The sequence below is a fragment of the Heterodontus francisci genome, chromosome 16 (genome assembly GCF_036365525.1).
Source record: "Heterodontus francisci isolate sHetFra1 chromosome 16, sHetFra1.hap1, whole genome shotgun sequence".
Classification (NCBI taxonomy): Eukaryota; Metazoa; Chordata; class Chondrichthyes; order Heterodontiformes; family Heterodontidae; genus Heterodontus; species Heterodontus francisci.
The window spans coordinates 52980131-52997989 of record NC_090386.1 but is presented as its reverse complement, the minus strand read 5'-3'; the positions used below and the strand labels follow the sequence as shown (position 1 = coordinate 52997989).

General features: G+C 43.1%; 1 long non-coding RNA gene across 1 annotated transcript in view; it reads left to right on the top strand.

The window, feature by feature from the left end:
* LOC137378100 (uncharacterized) overlaps positions 1–17341 on the top strand; it is a 30323-nt gene extending 12982 nt beyond the window's left edge. Inside the window, exon 3 of the long non-coding RNA XR_010976552.1 lies at positions 12998–17341. This is a non-coding gene — a long non-coding RNA (uncharacterized lncRNA). The remainder of the gene's footprint in view (positions 1–12997) is intronic.
* The last annotated feature ends 518 nt before the right edge of the window (positions 17342–17859 follow it).

The window sequence follows — 17859 nt, the reverse complement described above, 5'->3', positions numbered from 1 at the left end:
TTCATCAGAACTGGCAGGTATAAGAAATGTAAAAGATTTTAAGCAAGTAAAGCGGAGGTGGGGCAAGAGATAACAAAAGAGAAGGTGTTGATAGGACAAGGTCACAGAATAACCAGGGTACAGGGTAACCAGGGAAAGGGTTGGCCCACTCAAGGACAGAGAAGGGAATCTATGTGTGGAGCCAGAGAAAATGGGCGAGGTACTAAATGAGTACTTTGCATCAGTATTCACCAAGGAGAAGGACTTGGTGGATGATGAGCCTAGGGAAGGGAGTGTAGGTAGTCTCAGTCATCTCATTATCAAAAAGGAGGAGGTGTTGGGTGTCTTGCAAAGCATTAAGGTAGATAAGTCCCCAGGGCCTGATGGGATCTACCCCAGAATACTGAGGGAGGCAAGGGAAGAAATTGCTGGGGCCTTGACAGAAATCTTTGCATCCTCATTGGCTACAGGTGAGGTCCCGGAGGACTGGAGAATAGCCAATGTTGTTCCTTTGTTTAAAAAGGGTAGCAAGGATAATCCAGGAAAGTATAGGCCGGTGAGCCTTACATCAGTGGTAGGGAAATTATTCGAGAGGATTCTTCGGGACAGGATTTACTCCCATTTGGAAACAAATGGACTTATTAGCAAGAGGCAGCATGGTTTTGTGAAGGGGAGGTCGTGTCTCACTAATTTGATTGAGTTTTTTGAGGAAGTAACGAAGATGATTGATGAAGGAAGGGCAGTGGATGTTATCTATATGGACTTCAGTAAAGCCTTTAACAAGGTCCCTCATGGCAGACTGGTACAAAAGGTGAAGTCACATGGGATCAGAGGGGAGCTGGCAAGATGGATACAGAACTGGCTCAGTCATAGAAGACAGAGGGTAGCAGTGGAAGGGTGCTTTTCTGAATGGAGGGATGTGACTAGTGGTGTACCGCAGGGATCAGTGCTGGGACCTTTGCTGTTTGTGGTATATATAAATGATTTGGAGGAAAATGTAGCTGGTCTGATTAGTAAGTTTGCGGACGACACAAAGGTTGGTGGAGTTGCGGACAGTGATGAGGATTGTCAGAGGATACAGCAGGATATAGATTGGTTGGAGACTTGGGCAGAGAAATGGCAGATGGAGTTTAATCCGGACAAATGTGAGGTAATGCATTTTGGAAGGTCTAATGCAGGTGGAAAGTATACAGTAAATGGCAGAACCCTTAGGAGTATTGACAGGCAGAGAGATCTGGGCGTACAGGTCCACAGGTCACTGAAAGTGGCAACGCAGGTGGATAAGGTAGTCAAGAAGGCATACGGCATGCTTGCCTTCATCGGTCGGGGCATAGAGTATAAAAATTGGCACGTCATGCTGCAGCTGTACAGAACTTTAGTTAGGCCACACTTAGAATATTGTGTGCAATTCTGGTCACCACACTACCAGAAGGACGTGGAGGCTTTGGAGAGGGTACAGAGGAGGTTTACCAGGATGTTACCTGGTCTGGAGGGCATTAGCTATGAGGAGAGGTTGGATAAACTCGGATTGTTTTCACTGGAACGACGGAGGTGGAGGGGTGACATGATAGAGGTTTACAAAGTTATAAGCGGCATGGACAGAGTGGATAGTCAGAAGCTTTTTCCCAGGGTGGAAGAGTCAGTTACTAGGGGACATAGGTTTAAGGTGAGAGGGGCAAAGTTTAGAGGGGATGTGCGAGGCAAGTATTTTACACAGAGGGTGTTGAGTGCCTGGAACTTGCTGCAGGGAGAGGTGGTGGAAGCAGGTACGATAGCGATGTTTAAGAGGCATCTTGACAAATACATGAATATGATAGGAATAGAGGGATACGGACCCCGGAAGTGCAGAAGGTTTTAGTTTAGGCAGGCATCAAGATCGGCACAGGCTTGGAGGGCCGAATGGCCTGTTCCTGTGCTGTACTGTTCTTTGTTCTTTGAATAGCTGACCAGAAGGTCATGGAGCAAAGGCAAACAATATGTTAATGGTGTGCTGAAAGACAAAGCAATAGTACAGATAGGCTGTTAATAGACTGAAAAACTGAACAGCCACAAGCACAAACATGAAAATAAAGTGGGTAGGCACATTAGAAACAAACTCCAGTGAACATCAATGCAAGCTCGAGGAACAGCATTTCATTTGCCAATTCGGCACGCTACAGCCTGCCGGACTGAACATTGAGTTCAATCATTTCTGAGCATGACAGGCCCCCCATTTTACTTTTATTTTTAGTTCTTTTTTCTTTTTTCTTCTTTGTGTTTACTTTATTTTCGTTTGTTCAGTTTGTTTCTACTGTGCCTACCCACTGTGTTTTTTTTTTCATGTTTTTACTTGCTTAAAATCTTTTACATTTCTTATATCTGCTAGTTCTGAAGAAGGGTCACTGACCTGAAATGTTAACTCTGCTTCTCTCTCCACAGATGCTGCCAGACCTGCTGAGTATTTCCAGCACTTCTTGTTTTTATTTCAGATTTCCAGCATCCCCAGTATTTTGCTTCTACCCCCTACCCTCTGACCACCCCCACCCACCAGCTAGGGCCTAGCTGGTGAGCCTCGACCCCGCTTACCTTTTTGGAGGCCAGCATCCATCATCCTCTTCTTGCTGGTGCACTCTGAACAGTGGCACTGCTGGTACCGAAGAGCTGCTGGCCCTCTGATTGGCTGCCAGCTCCTGGAGGCGGGACATCCTGCCTCAGAGGGGCAGAAGCCAATTAAAGGCCTGGGCCATGCAAAAATGCAAAGTGGTTTCAGGCCCGACGGAGGCATGCTGTCCTCAGACTTTTCCATCGGTGGTGGGGCCACCGCCTGACCGTTAAATTCTGGCCTGAGAGAAGATCTTGTTCCTTTCTCAAAAATTGGTACTTCAGACACTGAAGTCTGAACTGGTTCAAACCCTGGTATGTGCTCATGATTAAGCAGATCGTGCTCATGTTTTGGTTCATCCCTAGCCAGGATCATGTGATTGACACGGACATTTCTCACTATACCAACAATCTCAACTGAGGATCTTTTGGTTCCAGACATGTCTACTACATTTCCAACATGCCACTTGTGGGACTTGTGAAGAGGACTCAAAACATGAACACGCTCACTCTGCTTGAAATTGTGTTCTCTTTTGTTTCTGACTGAACTGTTTGCGTTCAACTTTAGCAGTCAAGCTTGGTAGGACCAGACTCAAACGTGTCCTTAATCTTATCTTCATCAAAAACTCAGCAGGTGTATACCCTGTAGTGAAGTGTGGAGTTGTTCTATACTTCAGCAGAAAATTAACCAACCGCTGTTTTATACTGAAATTTGAACACCCATGCTGCACTTGTTTTTGAGTGTTTCTTTAAGTATCTTCACAGATCTTTCAGCTACTCCATTTGATGCCAGATGGTAAGGAAGAGTGAGGGTAAGTTTGATACCATTTTTGCTTCATGAAATTATGGAATAGAGCAGAGCGTAATTGAAGACCATTATCTGAGACAAGCTCCTCTGGTAGTCCATGACAAGGAAGAATAGACCTTAACTCATCTATTGTCCATTTCGCATTAGTGTTTTGACTCTTGTGCTTTACTTCGATCCACTATGAGTGGCCATCAATGAGTACCAAGAAACTGTCATTTTGCTTCTCACAAAAGTCTATATGAACTCTTTGAAATGGTTGGGTCAACCATGATCATGATTGCAAAGGAGTTTTAGGTGGCTTGTTTCTACAGATTTACCAGTCAGTACATTAACTAATCAATGATTTTAGGTCAATGTCTAAATCACGATAATAAACAAAACATCTGGCTATTGTTATCATACTATTCCTGTGTGTTCTGCTTGGAGTTCTGCCATAATCCTATCTCTCAAAGAACAAGGTACTATCACTCTATGACCCCACCTAATGCAGCCCTGTTCACATGACAACTTATTGTGAAGTTGTGGAATGGTTTCAGGTCCTCATCTGTCCACTGGTTAAATTCTGTCTATCCTTTCAAGGTCTGTTCGTAGACTCTTTTCAACATTAACTGTTTGATTTCAGCTGCAATTTCAGTTGCAGTGATTGGAAATTCATCATCTACTACCCTTATTATGAAGATTGCACCTTTACAATCTACTTCTGAGCCCTCATGCTGCAAATGTGACAGTGTGTCAGCAATGGCATTCTCCTTCAAATTGCGATATTCAGTGCTGTAGTCAAACTGTGAGAGAAGTACAGCCCATTGCTGCTTCCATGACACTGCCATTGTCGGTATTGCAGACTTTGGTCCCAGAATAGCTACTAGGGGTTTATGATCTGTCACTAGAGTAAAGCTTCTTTCCAAAAAAAACCTGGCGAAACCTATTGATTCCAAAGATGATTCCAAGCACTTCCTTTTCAATCTGCACACAGTTGCGTTCACTCTTGGTCAGGGTATGCAACGCAAATGCTATCGGCATCTCTTGACCATCATCCATGACATGACTGATCACTGTTCCAACTCCACAGTTTGAAGTGTCACATTCAAGCTTCATATCACAATTTGTGTCATAATGAATGAGTAATGCATCACTGGTCAAGTTTCTCTTACATGCTTCATAAGCACCTTGTGTTTTAGACCATTCCCATTTCATATCTTTCTTCAACAACTCGTGTAATCGAGGTAACACCATTTCAAGCTCAGGCAGAAATTGTTAGTAGTGTTGAACCGTGCTTAGAAAAGATCTAAGCTCAGACACATCTTTTGGCTTTGGGGCATTGACTATATCCTCTATTTTCTCTTTCACTGGCTGTAGTCCTTTTTCATTAATTTTCAAGCCAAGATGCACTACCTCAGATTGCATGAAGCACACTTGCTCATTTTCAACTTCACATTGTGATCATTGCGCCTTTTAACCACTTCATCCAACACTTGAAGATTCTCTTCCTCTGTTGTAGTTGTGATCAACACATCATCCTAATTGCACAAACAATGTAGCACTCCTTGCAAAATCTTATCTATTGTAGCTTGGAAGATTTTTGGAGAAAACCTTACAGCTTCATGTAGGGGTATAACCCCGAGGGTGTGTTTATTGTGAGATACTGCTCTCTTGATCCTTATTGAGCTGTGCATAAGCATGGGACAAATCCACCTTCATGAATAGCTTGGATTTTGCTAACTCCACATACAAACCTTGAGAGGTTGGTGCAGAGTGGATAAAGGGGAACCAGTAGATGTAGTGTGTTTGCATTTCCAAAAGGCATTTGATAAAGTGCCACAAACTATTTACAATCTATATTAATGACTTCAATGAAGGGACCGAGTGTATTGTAACCAAATTTGCGGACGATACCAAGGTAGGTAGGAAAACCAGTTGTGAGGAGGACAAAAAGTGTCAGCAAAGGGAGATAGACAGACTAAGTGAGTGGGCAAAAATTTGGCAGATGGAGTATAATGTGGGAAAATGTGAGGTTGTCCACTTTGGCGGGAAGAATAGAAAAGCAGAATATTGTTTAAATGGACATAGAGTGCAAAATGCTGCAGTACAGAGGGATCTGGGTGTCTTCATACATGAATCACAAAAAATCAGTATGCAGGTTGTCAGGCAAGCCCCCAACCACCAAGACTGAGGCACACATTATTTTGCCACATGAACATTAAAACTAAAAATTGCAAGCCCCTGACTGGAAGGACTTTTGCATAGTACCAGACAGTGTTGAAACAAAGAAACCAGTTCCCGCCCTAATACACAGAAGAGAGCTGGTCAAACCAGTCAGTCACGTGAACACCTGCTGGCCGACTAGGGGAGTTTTAAATTGGAAAGACAGAATTTGTACTCAGAAAGCCGTGTGCTCCTGGAACTGAAGCAAGAATTACCTCCTCTCCTGTCTGCCTGCCTCCATCTCTTTCCCACAGAACTGAATCTTGTGAAAACACATGAACCTCAGAGAGAGAAAAGTCTCCTACATGAACAAGGTTTAAAAGGAACACTGGGCCCTGACAAACAGCAAGACTACCTACAATCAAGTGAGATCGAAACACAGTAAACAAGAGACTCTTCTGATTGCCTCAAACCCCTCTCTACTATATTTTCCTCTTCTCATTTCTGTCCCTATCTGCATGTGTATATCACGTGTGCATGCTAGCGCGGGCACGTCGTATATACATAGGCCTGAACCATATTAGAGTTTAAGTTTAAGCTTGAGGTTTAATAAATTTCACCTTTCTCCTCTAAACCTAAGAAAACCTGGTGTGTTGGTTTCTTTGCCTTATAATTGGAAAGTTGTGAACAAGGATTCACAAAAGGGGGGAGCTCAAAACACAGTGTGTTAAAAAATAAAACCCTGTTACAATAAGTCCAGGTAAAGACCGCAAAAGACCCCTAAACACATCTCTCACCTGGTTGTAACAAGGTACAGCAAGTAATTAGGAAGGCAAATGGAATGTTGGCATTTATTACAAAAGGGATGGAGTACAAAAGTAGAGAAGTCTTGCTACAGCTGTACAGGGCATTGGTGAGACCACACCTAGAGTCATGCGTACAGTTTTGGTCTCCTTACTTAAGGAGGGATATACTTGCATTGGAAGCAGTTCAGAGGAGGTTCACTAGGCTGATTCCTGGAATGAAGGGGTTGTCTTATGAGGAAAGTTTGAGCAGATTGAACCTATACTCATTGGAGTTTAGAGGAATGGAAGGTGTTGAAGCATATAAGGGGAGGTGGTGGTGTGGTGGTATTGTCACTGGACTAGTAACCCAGAGACCCAGGGTATTGCTCTGGGGACGTGCATTTGAATCCCACCACAGCAAAAGGTGGAAGTTGAATTCAATTAATAAAAATCTGGAATTAAAAAACTAGTCTAATGATGGCCATGAAACCATTGTCGATTATTGTAAAAAACCATCTGGTTCACTAATGTCCTTTAGGGAAGGAAATCTGCCATCCTTACCTGGTCTGGCCTACATGGGACTCCAGACCCACAGCAATATGGTTGACTCTTAAATGCCCCATGAAATGACCTTGCAAGCCACTCAGCTCAAGGGCAATTAGGGATGGGCAATAAATGCTGGCCTAACCAGTGATGCCCACAAACAAATAAAAAAAAAATCTAGGTTGGCCTGACAGGGTATATTCTAAGAGGATGTTTCCTCTCGTTGGGGAATCTAGATCTAGGGGGCACAGTTTCAAAATAAGACGAAGATGAGGAGGATTTTCTTCTCACAGAAGGTCATTAATCTTTTGAATTCTCTTCCCCAGAGAGCAATGGAGGCTGGGTCATTGAATATATTCAAGTTAAACAGAGTTTTCAACAACAAGGGAGTATAGGGTTATGGGGTGCAGGAAAGTGGGGGTTAAGGCCACAATCAGATCAGCTATGATCTTTTGAATGGCAGAGAAGGCATGAGGGGCCGAATGGCCTACCCAGTACTTTCTTATGATCTTATGGTAGTGGATACTGCTCATCATCCACTGCCTGGTTGATTGTGACTTTGTAGCCCTGGCATAGTCTCATGGTTTTGTCTGACTTGGGCACTGCAATTGGGGTTGCCTAATCACTGTCATCAGTTTTTAGTAGCACATCATTCCTCTCCAGCTTCTTTAGTTCCTCTTCAGTCTGGGCTTTGAGAAACCATAAGGAAACGGCCTAGCGTTGCAATGTACTGGTTTTCTATCAGGCCTAATTCGAATGTGCACTTTCATAGCTATCCTCAGAAATGTCACTGTAACTATACAATATCTGATTAAGCTTCTTGGTCATCTCAACTTGGAAAGCATGCTTCCAGTTTAACTTTAACTTATGAAGCCAATCTTTGCCCATTAACATTAGTTTGTTGACATATCTCACTACAACAGTGGGTAACTTAAGGGACTTGTCCTTATATTAGACATTGCACTCCATTTGTCCACACGTTTCTAACACATCACCAGAGTAGATTTTCAAATGAACTATGCTCTCAGTCAGAGGTTCATCACTGAATTTGCTCTCAACCATGCCTCTACTCATAATGGATCAATCTGCAGCTTTAGAAATGCCCATGTTGGTGTACTGTTGATTTATCAACACCTTTGAACAAAAGCCTCTGACATTTGAGTGATTGCTAGTGGCATAAATGCTGTACAGCCCTAGCTCCTCCCCGCTTAGGTAATCTGGATTCACTTCAAAATTGTGAACTCCACCCTTGTGATGTCAGTTTTCCATTACCACTGGAATGAGTTTCCTTTCCTGCTTTGGTCTTCACTCGGCAAGCAGTTGATGTAATATTACTTGTTCCTTTGGTGTGTACATTGTTGTAAGACTCACAGACTGCAAGTAATATCCAAAGAAAACGAGGGGTTTTATTATATCTTAACTAACAGTTACTGCATGAGCCACATCTAAACACATCTCACTCTGTTGGGCTACATTCACAACTTCCTGGTCAGGTGTGACGCAACATCACTTCCTCCAGTGACCTTCACTTACAGCTCGAAAGGTGGTCCTCTTAAGTTGCTCCCACAACATCCCATTCTTCTCCAAAAATAAAAACAGATATACAATGATGTTGTGGTTTGGACTAACTACACAAGATTAAAACAAAACATTATTTACAAGTAAGCAAGTTTAATATTCTCTAAAATGTAAAGGAGATTTGCTTATTCATCCTGATCTCATTATTATAACCCTCTCCCTAGAGCTGAACTTGTCTTGATGACTCCTCTGAGACTCTGGTGACTCAGAACTCTGGTTAGCATGTTCTTCCTCTGTGCTCGTAGCCTCTGTATGATCATCTACAGACTTTGTCTTTGATTGTGTCCACAACGCCGCTGGGTTGTCACATGTAGTGTTGTTGCACAGCTCTCTGAGTTGACTTCGGTTCTGTCTGCAAATTGATGACTGGGTGTTTGGACCTCGTATGATCTGGGCTGGTTGCATATCCTAGCAACCTCTGCAACATACCAAGTTCCCGATGCATGAATGAGGACTTGGACCTTCTGTCCTACTTGTAATCGAGCTAATTCTGGTCCTGCTTGCCTGTCATATGATGCCTTCAACTTCCCTTGTTTAGACAGAAGTATATCCTTTACTGTGGAAAACATGGACAGATGATGACTGGGCTGAATAGTTCTTACCTGTCTCTAAACATCAACTCTGCAGGTGATGATAACCCATGTCCGATGGAGTAGCTCAGGGGTGCAGCATTGCAACCTTGAGATCTTGTCCCACTTGCCTACGCTTCAAAATTAGCAATTTGATGGTGCATATCATGTATTCAGCCATGCCGTTGGACTTTGGATCATGCGGCGATGATGTCATGTGACAGACTCCCCACTTGGCACACATATCTTGGAATGGTCTTCCTGTGTATTGCAGCTCATTAGCAGATATAATTTCTTCCAGCACATCAAATAGCCTGAAGAAAGCACTGACCGCAACTACTGCACTTGAAGTATCTCGTAACTGCCTGATAATCGGAAACTCGGTGAAGTAATCCGTAACAAAGAGGAAATCATCACCTTCAATATGAAATAAATCTGTGCCAATCTTGACCCATGGGATTTGAAGGTGTTTCATGTGGGATCAAGGGTTCTTTCTGTTGTTTTGGCTGACAACTTTGACATGCCCCACAGGAATCCACCACCATCTCAACATCACTGTTGATTCCTGGTCAGTAGACCATCTCTCTGGCAAGGCGTCTGGTACATGTATTCCTAAATGCCCTTGCTGAGGTTGGGCTAGGATATCAGAATGCAGAGCTTAAGGTATCAGGACTTGTTTCCCTTTGAAAAAAAACCTTTATGACATACCGAGCTCGTCTTGATATGGCCAGAAACAGCGTGGAAGTTCGGTTACTTCTTGTATGGTGCCAGGCCATCCTTCCACAAACACCTTCCATAAAAATGATAGGGTAGGGTTACCTGCCATCTCATCTATTAGTTGCTCACATTTGTGAGGTCCAAAAATCACGAGATTGATCTTCAGGACATCCTTAAATCTCAGTATCCACACCGTGGACATGCAAATCTAGTGAGACATCTGCATGTTTATTCAGGTTAAGCAACCTGCTCAGGGTGTCCAATGTGACCATTTTGCAGCCTGGTTTATATTGGACGTCACAATCATAGCCCTGTACATTCACCAAAAGTCTCTGCAACCACGGAGGAGCACTCATGAGCAGTTTGCGCCATATAGTTTCGAGTGCTTGTGGTCAGTCTCCGTGGTGAAATGTTTTCCGAAAAGTAGGTGTGAAACCTAGCAATACCAAAAACCAGAGCTAATGTTTCACAATTGGATTGGGTTTGCAACAAACTCTTCGACGTGAAAGTGGCTGGCTTCCCTTCCTGCATCATGCATGCGCCGAATCCCTTCAGGTCGACCTTGAGCGTGGTCTTTTCGATCAAGTCGTAATACATTAGCACACTGTCTTGACTTGACAGAGCTAACTTTGAGGACTCTAACACCTGCTGGTAGTCTTCCTGCCACAAGTAAGGGGTATCTTTACGCATCATTTCCCTAAGCAGTGCTCTTCGCACGAGGGCATTCTTCATCCATGCCCTCTTGGTAATCACTCTCTCTGCCGACTTGATGTATCTGCTTGGGCTTTTGTTGTGTATTAGCATACCTTTTGTTGCATTTGCCATCCTGTCTTGCAGACGTTCTCTTTGCGTGTGATCTGCCACCATGCCTGTGCTGTATCTGAGCTCGGCCTCTGCACTGCCGTGCCCAATGTCCTCACATACCACAAGCTTTTCACTGGTCCTGGTACACTGGACAACTGCGAATTGGGTGAGTCAGGCCACATTTGTCACAAGGCTTAGCAGACTTCTGAGCCTTGGTTACCATACCAATTGTTGTAGCCACTCCCAATGCTTGTAGCTTTTGGCACCCAGTCATGATGGCTTCAAATTCCCTTCCATCATTGAGTATTGCATCTATGGTGTGCCCTTTCTTCTTTTCCAGCAGGTCTTTTTGAAAGGCCTCTATTGGGGTTGACGCGATTACTAGCTCTATAATCTGTTCTGACAATTCAATATCTGTGAAGTCGTATGCTTGAACTTTGTCTCAGCACCTTGCAACAAACTGGTCAATGGACTCATCTTGCATTTGTCAGTAGGTCATAAGCTTAAGTCTATATGCTTGGAAATATACCTTCACCTTGAGTTGCTGCTCCAGGAATGTCCACAGCTTGTTAGGGTCCTTCTGATCCTCAGCTGACAATCCTGATGTATTGATCCATTGCAGGCCCTTGTTGCTCAGTGCAATACCTGCCATAGAGGGAGTGCAACGAAGGTTCACCAAACTAATTCCCTGGATGGAGGGATTGTCCTATGAGGAAAGATTAAAAAGACTGGGCTTTGTTCTCCAGTGTCTAGAAGAATGAGAGGTGATCTTATTCAAACATACAAAATTCTTACAGGGCTCAACAGCCTTGATGCAAGAAGGATGTTTCCCCTGGCTGGAGAGTTCAGAACGAGGGGACACAGTCTCAGAATAAGGGGTAGGCCATTTAGGACTGAGATGAGAAGGAATTGCTTCACTCAGAGCGTGGTTAATATTTGGAATTCTCTTCCCCAGAGGGCTGTGGAGGTTCAGTCGTTTGGTATGTTCAAGACTGAGACCAATATATTTCTACATATTAAAAACAAGGAGGGTTATGGGGATAGTGCGGGAAAATGGTGTCTAAGTAGAAGATCAGCCAAGATCTCATTGAATGGTGGAGCCGGCTCGAGGGGCTGAAGGGCCTACTCTTGCTCCTATTTCTTATGTTCTGGGAAGAGGACCTCCTCCTCTCTCTCACTGCCTCCAATATTAGCTCCAGGTCAGTATCAATGAAGCGAGGGGCAGCCCTGCCCCAGGTGCAAGGAGTCCAGGTCCCCTATGACAGCTCATTTCCCTCTCGTGCAGTGGAAGACTTTGTCACAAACCGCAGATCTCTCCCTCAGGACAGCCAGCAGCCTCCGTAATGGCTGCCGTGGGGTGTCTAAATGAGTCTCACACTTCACCTGGCCCACTTCCATTCCCACCCCTCACTGGGTCTAATCGGACAAGAAACCGGTCTTAAAGCTCACCCCAATGGAAATCTTAAATTTAATCAGTTTCCCACCAAAGGCGGGTTTCTGACCTGAAACCAGACCCAACTCCTGTTTCCCACCTCTGGCAAAAATTCAGCCCGAAGTCTCAGTCACTAAAGAAAAGAGGAAGAAGTAAAATAATCTCTCAGCATTTGGATGATCAGTCTTCAAGCATCTTTAACACAGAAAGGGTTACATTGATGATAGACTGTGAATGGGAAAAAGCTGCATTATAGGGCTGCCTGTTGTGTTGAACTAATGTGCTATGTAATGGCTCACTTGTTTTTATTTTGCTTAATCTTCTGCTTATCAAATGAAGATATTAGTGTTGTGAGTTTCAGCAGGCTACTAAATGGTGGGAGGACATTAATTGTCTATGGTAGGACAGACAGCATATTTACATCCTATGTTGTTTCACTATTGGCCAACCATGATTCTGCCTTGTTTGTCATCCACACACATTGGCAGGAGGTGGGGTGTGGTTTTATCCCTACCTGTCTGGTGGACACTTAAAATGCTCTGGGTTATGCACCCACCCATATATGCTAATTGGGATCTGATGACTTCAGTCTGAACAGAAAAGCCAGGTCTAAGCCAGCATGAAGAGGATTGGAAAACTGAAGAATCCATCTATGTAAGTGTTCCTTCAGGACCCACAAGGAAAGGTTAAGGTTCCCCTACCCTAGACTATGCCCACCCCCATCTCCCTAAAGTGAGATCCCTGGAGTCTACTTACGTTAGTAGGAGTGGTGGTGCGAGGGGAGTGTTGAAGGCCCATTTGATTTTCTGAAGAGCAGCAGCCAGTTCCCACCAATGTCTTGCCCAGAATGGGTAGGAAGAGAATCAATAGCATGTTAAAGTCAGCCAACAGTTAAAATCACCATGGATTCATACTGCTGCAGGTGGACACAAAGCTAATGGAAAACAGTGGTTTCCCCCAGGAACCCCGCTGGCAGTTAAAATGCCCCCATTGCAGCAGGGCTTACTGACCAATGATAAGGAGTGTTAAATCTGGCTAATTATTTTTTTCTTTTTCCTAGCCCGGAAGCTCTGAGGCCTGTTGTATAGCTGCAATCCCAGTTAACTCACAGCAGGACCGGAAAGTAGGATTTTCCTGGTTGTTATGACTCACTATCAACTCGTGGGATGCCTTTACCCACTTGGCTATCAGGGAAGTGTTTTGAAACTACTTTAGAATTGCTCATCAGTCGATTGACTATATATGTATAATCAGTGGCAGTCTAGTGATGAATATGCGACTGATGTCTCCGATTCCAGAAAAGAAAATGGCCCTTCATCATCAAGACTATCTTTTAACTTTGAAATTAGCCAAAATTAAGTGATGCTAAGTCTCACAACCTGAGCTTTCACATCTGTTAGTTTTAACATCTTCACAATGATCTCTGATATTTTACAAGTAATATATTTTGAATTGATTATAGCCCTTATCATGACATGAATGAATCAGTATATTTCAGGCAGGTTTAAACTTTTGGCTTGGTTTTGTACTTAACTCAAATTTTCCAATATCATCTTCTTGATGGGGAGCATCAGCCACCAGAATGGACATTAAAAATTTTTAAAAATGTTTTCTAACCATTAAACAATCAGAAATCCCGTGTAGCAGTACCTGAATGTCTAATATGTACTCTAGGCAGATGATATTCTTGCAGAGAGTAACACGCTAGGAAATTAGCCCTCTAAAAGTTATTATTAATAACAGAACAAAGTTAAATATCATTCATTACATTGCCTGGTATTTATGAAGCAGTAACGGCCTCAGAATGAGGGTCAATAATATTACTGTCCCATTAGTACTGGCGAAAAGGAAGATGACGTTTTGAAAGGGGGCTATCCCTGGGTGCCCAAAGCGCCTGCCTGTCATTAGACAGCTTGCCTCTTTAAATATGAAAATAGGGATCATAGGATTCCTTTTTGCCATTTTATGTCAGAACTGGTCAAAACATGTCATGTGCAGATTTCACAGGTAATGCAGCCTTAGAGGGCCAGCCATGGTAAGTTTGGAGTAATTTTTATAGGGCTCAAATGACCAAAAATAATCAGGATCTCCAGCCTCCATTATCGCATTCTGTTCTCTTCCTGCACTTTCCTTGCTGGCGGCCACGTTAGCCCAAATTTGGGAGGCCTCAATTCAGTGACCCATATCAAGACATGCGTTTGGTGTCCCGCAACTGGCCAGTCTGATGTAAACGAGACCAATGGTTTAAAATCATGGGTGCCTCTTCATCGCAGGAACCGGCAATCGGCCAGCGTGCTATGCTGGCCAGTCATCCAAAAGTCAAAATCAACCCCCCCTGTCTCCCAGAGTGTTACACTTGTGAGAAAATTGAACACAGCACATTTAAAATGATAGCAGATGTGAGACTGTGAATGTAGAACAACTACTAGGATTAGCCCAAAATAAGCATTAGGATATTAAAACCACCATTAATTTTAAGAACAGTGAAAACTTTTGTTAAGTTTTCCTTTGAGATTTGAAAGGAGTTTTTTCCCTCCCTCGTAGTTTCAAACTGGATGTAGTGAGATTTATTGCTTACACACCAACTCTCCAAAGAGCTATCAATGATTCTCTTTTTGTTTGCAGTGAAGACTCAGGTGCTGTACAGCAACGGGTGTACTGTTTACTGAACTTTAATGACCTTTCCTGGAATAAGCACCGCTTCCCAGAAGTTCCAGTAATTTGACCCGAATTGTACACAGCGTAGCATGATACAGCACTCCCTGTGACAGTCTACTCTTCCTCTAACGCAGGGCCCCAGGGCTGCCCAACCAGTAAGCAAGCTAGAAGTGATGTAGCAACTGGCCTAATGTGGAAGAACAGGAAGTTAGCAATTGAGTGCAACATGTTGCAACCAGCAGAAGCAAAACCAGTCTAATCTGAATGGAAGGATTAAACAGAAGGTGTTGTCAGTTTTCTCATCTTCAAAATGTCATTACAAAAGTAAAAATGCTAAAAGTCGACATGATTATAAAAGCAGACTATATGTAATGTCAACATATGCTGGGTTAGTTCCACACATTATGAGCACCTCCTATAGTTTACTACTCAAAATGAAATGTTCTTTGATAATTGAGTGGATGAAGGTTCCTCAGAAGGCATTGCATGGTATAAAACTGAACCACACAAAATCAGGAAGATTCGATCCATGGTCTGTGTTGAGGCAAACTGATTTTAATTAGGATAGCAATGGGAGCAGAAAAATCAGTCAGTGTTCCAACTCCTGGTCAGTAACCAGTGTTTCCTGCATGTTTGTGGATAACAGCTGAAGCTGAATTGGTCTCAACTGTAATCTGCCCCATCCAGAGTGAAAAAGCCTGCCCAGGACTGATTGTGTATTGTTATAATCCTGTAGTTTTTTTTCTGGGTTGCCTTTAAGGCTGTAACAGGATCAGTACTGCTTTAAGGCAGCAAACTCCAGGGACCGTGTCAAAGGATGCATTCTCACTGCCATAGGATACAGCCAGCTTCAAATATGCATTCTCGTTGCTGTAGGATGCAGCCACTCAGGACCAAGGACACGAGATACAACGTTGCCGATTGACGTTTGAAATAAGCTGAAGAACTGGCGTTTGAAACACAGTTGACACATACACAGACTGTCTGCCAGCATATACTGAAGGTTCGGAAAGCTCTCGGTTTATTTAAACCCTATTTAATGTACTCTCAGAACTATGATGTCAAACCAGATTAATTTCTTAAAAGAAAATAACCAGATTCCTTGAACTATTGAACTGTAATTGCTGAAATTCATCACTGGAAAAGAAGAGCATCAATTCAACTGCTGAACTAGACTACGGACTGTTCTACTGTTAAAAAAACTTTTTTCCCCCTATCAGACGGCTGTGAGGACTTCAAGCAACCTTGGACTGTTCCACATTGGAAGAATCCACTTTGGCAGTAGAGTAAATCTGCCAGGACACTTTTTTTCTATGTCAAATGTTGTTCATATTGTAGTAGTGTTTAAGAATTTAGTTTTTCTAATTAAACAGTTAATTTGTTGATCTAAAGACACATGCTTTGGTTAGCCTCATTCAGGGGCAAATAGATGGTACAATTTGTCTGGGTCTTTCTTTAATTTGGAAAGTTTAAAATGATATGTTAGGCGACCTGTGGAGGGGCGGGACTGAATCAACAGTGCATTTCTCCCACCACAATCGGAATCATATATTTTGATTGGGGGCTCCGTCTTGAGCGGTCAGTCTAACAGTATGCTTATGGATGAAGAATGGATGGGCATTTGGACAATGTATGGTGATACGACCCAGTGGGAAAGGTGTCTAGGAGTCCCTCTCAACCTTCACCTGGTGTTCCCGTAGCAGGATTTAATTTTAAATACACCGTGTTTTTAGCTCCCCCTTGGTGAATCCTTGTTCACCACTTTCTATTTATAAGGCCAAGAAACCAGCACAAACAGGTTTTCCTAGATTTAAAGAAGAATAGTTGCAATGTATTAAACTTAAACTCTAATTTGGATGACACCTATGGATACACAATGCACCCCCCGATAATATGCATACACGATACACACATGCAAATAGAGACAGAAAAGAGCAGAAGAAAATAAAGTGGAAATGTTTGAGGCAATATTTGAAGAGTTTTTGTTATGGTTCTTCGAGCTCATTGTAGAGTCCTTGATTGTAGGTAGATCTTGCTTTTCATTGTGGCCCAGTATTCTTCTTAAGCCTGGTTTGCTGTAGGAGACTTTTTTCTCTTAGGGTTCATGTGTCTATAGTGGATTCAGAGGCTTGTGAGAAAGAGATGGCAGCAGACAGGAGAGATCTTCTCAGTCCAGGAGCAAACAGTCTTTTTTTTAAAACTCTCTGTGTCTAGATCAAAAGACCCCTGGAAGAGCCAGTTAGTCATGCGACCAGCCGGTCCAACCAGTCCTGGCCCCTGTGATTGCACCACCCCAGCAGGCCCTGGAATGCGCTTCCCTACCCCCTCACTGTGCGGTGATCAACATCCATTGTAGGTTGAATGTGTCAGGGAATGGTCTTTTGTCTACACAAGCGCCGTCTGTTAATATGCAAATGTCTTTTCCAGCCATGGCTGATCTGTTTAACAAGTCATTTCCTCACTCCAGTAACAGTCTAAAATCAATGTTCAAGACAAAATTAATGTGCCTCATTCTTGACAGGTGGGGGTCTAGTATGACAATGGGAAGGTTGGCACTCTGTGAACAATACTCCGCCTTCATGAGAGGAAGGGAGAAAAGAGAAGCAGTTTGGAGGGGGAAGGAAATCAAGTTTCTTGTTTCAACAGAACATATTTCTATCTTTAAGTTACATATCATAGTCAAGATACTGTAAATTATGTACTAAAACTGGCAATGGTCACATAAATATCATAAATGGATTGTACAGGAACCGTATTTGTACACTATGCAATAAGGGATATTACACAACTTATAAGCGACTGTTTCTATCTGATACTGTATACACATAGTTCTCTGTGACCAATACAAATTGGTCTGTCCTCAAATGTCAGCTGCACAGCAATGGCAGGGTTAAAGTTTACCCAGTTATAACTCGAATTTCAAACAGACTTGAACGAAGTGGCTTGTTTCTGGACAGTAACATTCTGGGAGGAAGTGGGTGGTGAAAGTTTGTCCCTGTTATGTCCAATTTTGAGGTAAAAAATTAGGAGCTGGGGATTGCAATTGCTGGGTGCAATTTCCGGGTGCAATTTCCTGTGCTTGATCCTTCTGAATGTGTGCCAGTTGCCAAATTACCCTGGAAGGGTAATGTATCCCAAAAAGTTGGGCAACAGGTGAAGCTAGCTGTTTCATGCTGCTACTATGCAGTAGCAACACGTGTGGTGTTCGCCACTAACAGGATACTGTCATCAAGCCAAAAAGACATCCTGCCTATCACACAAATG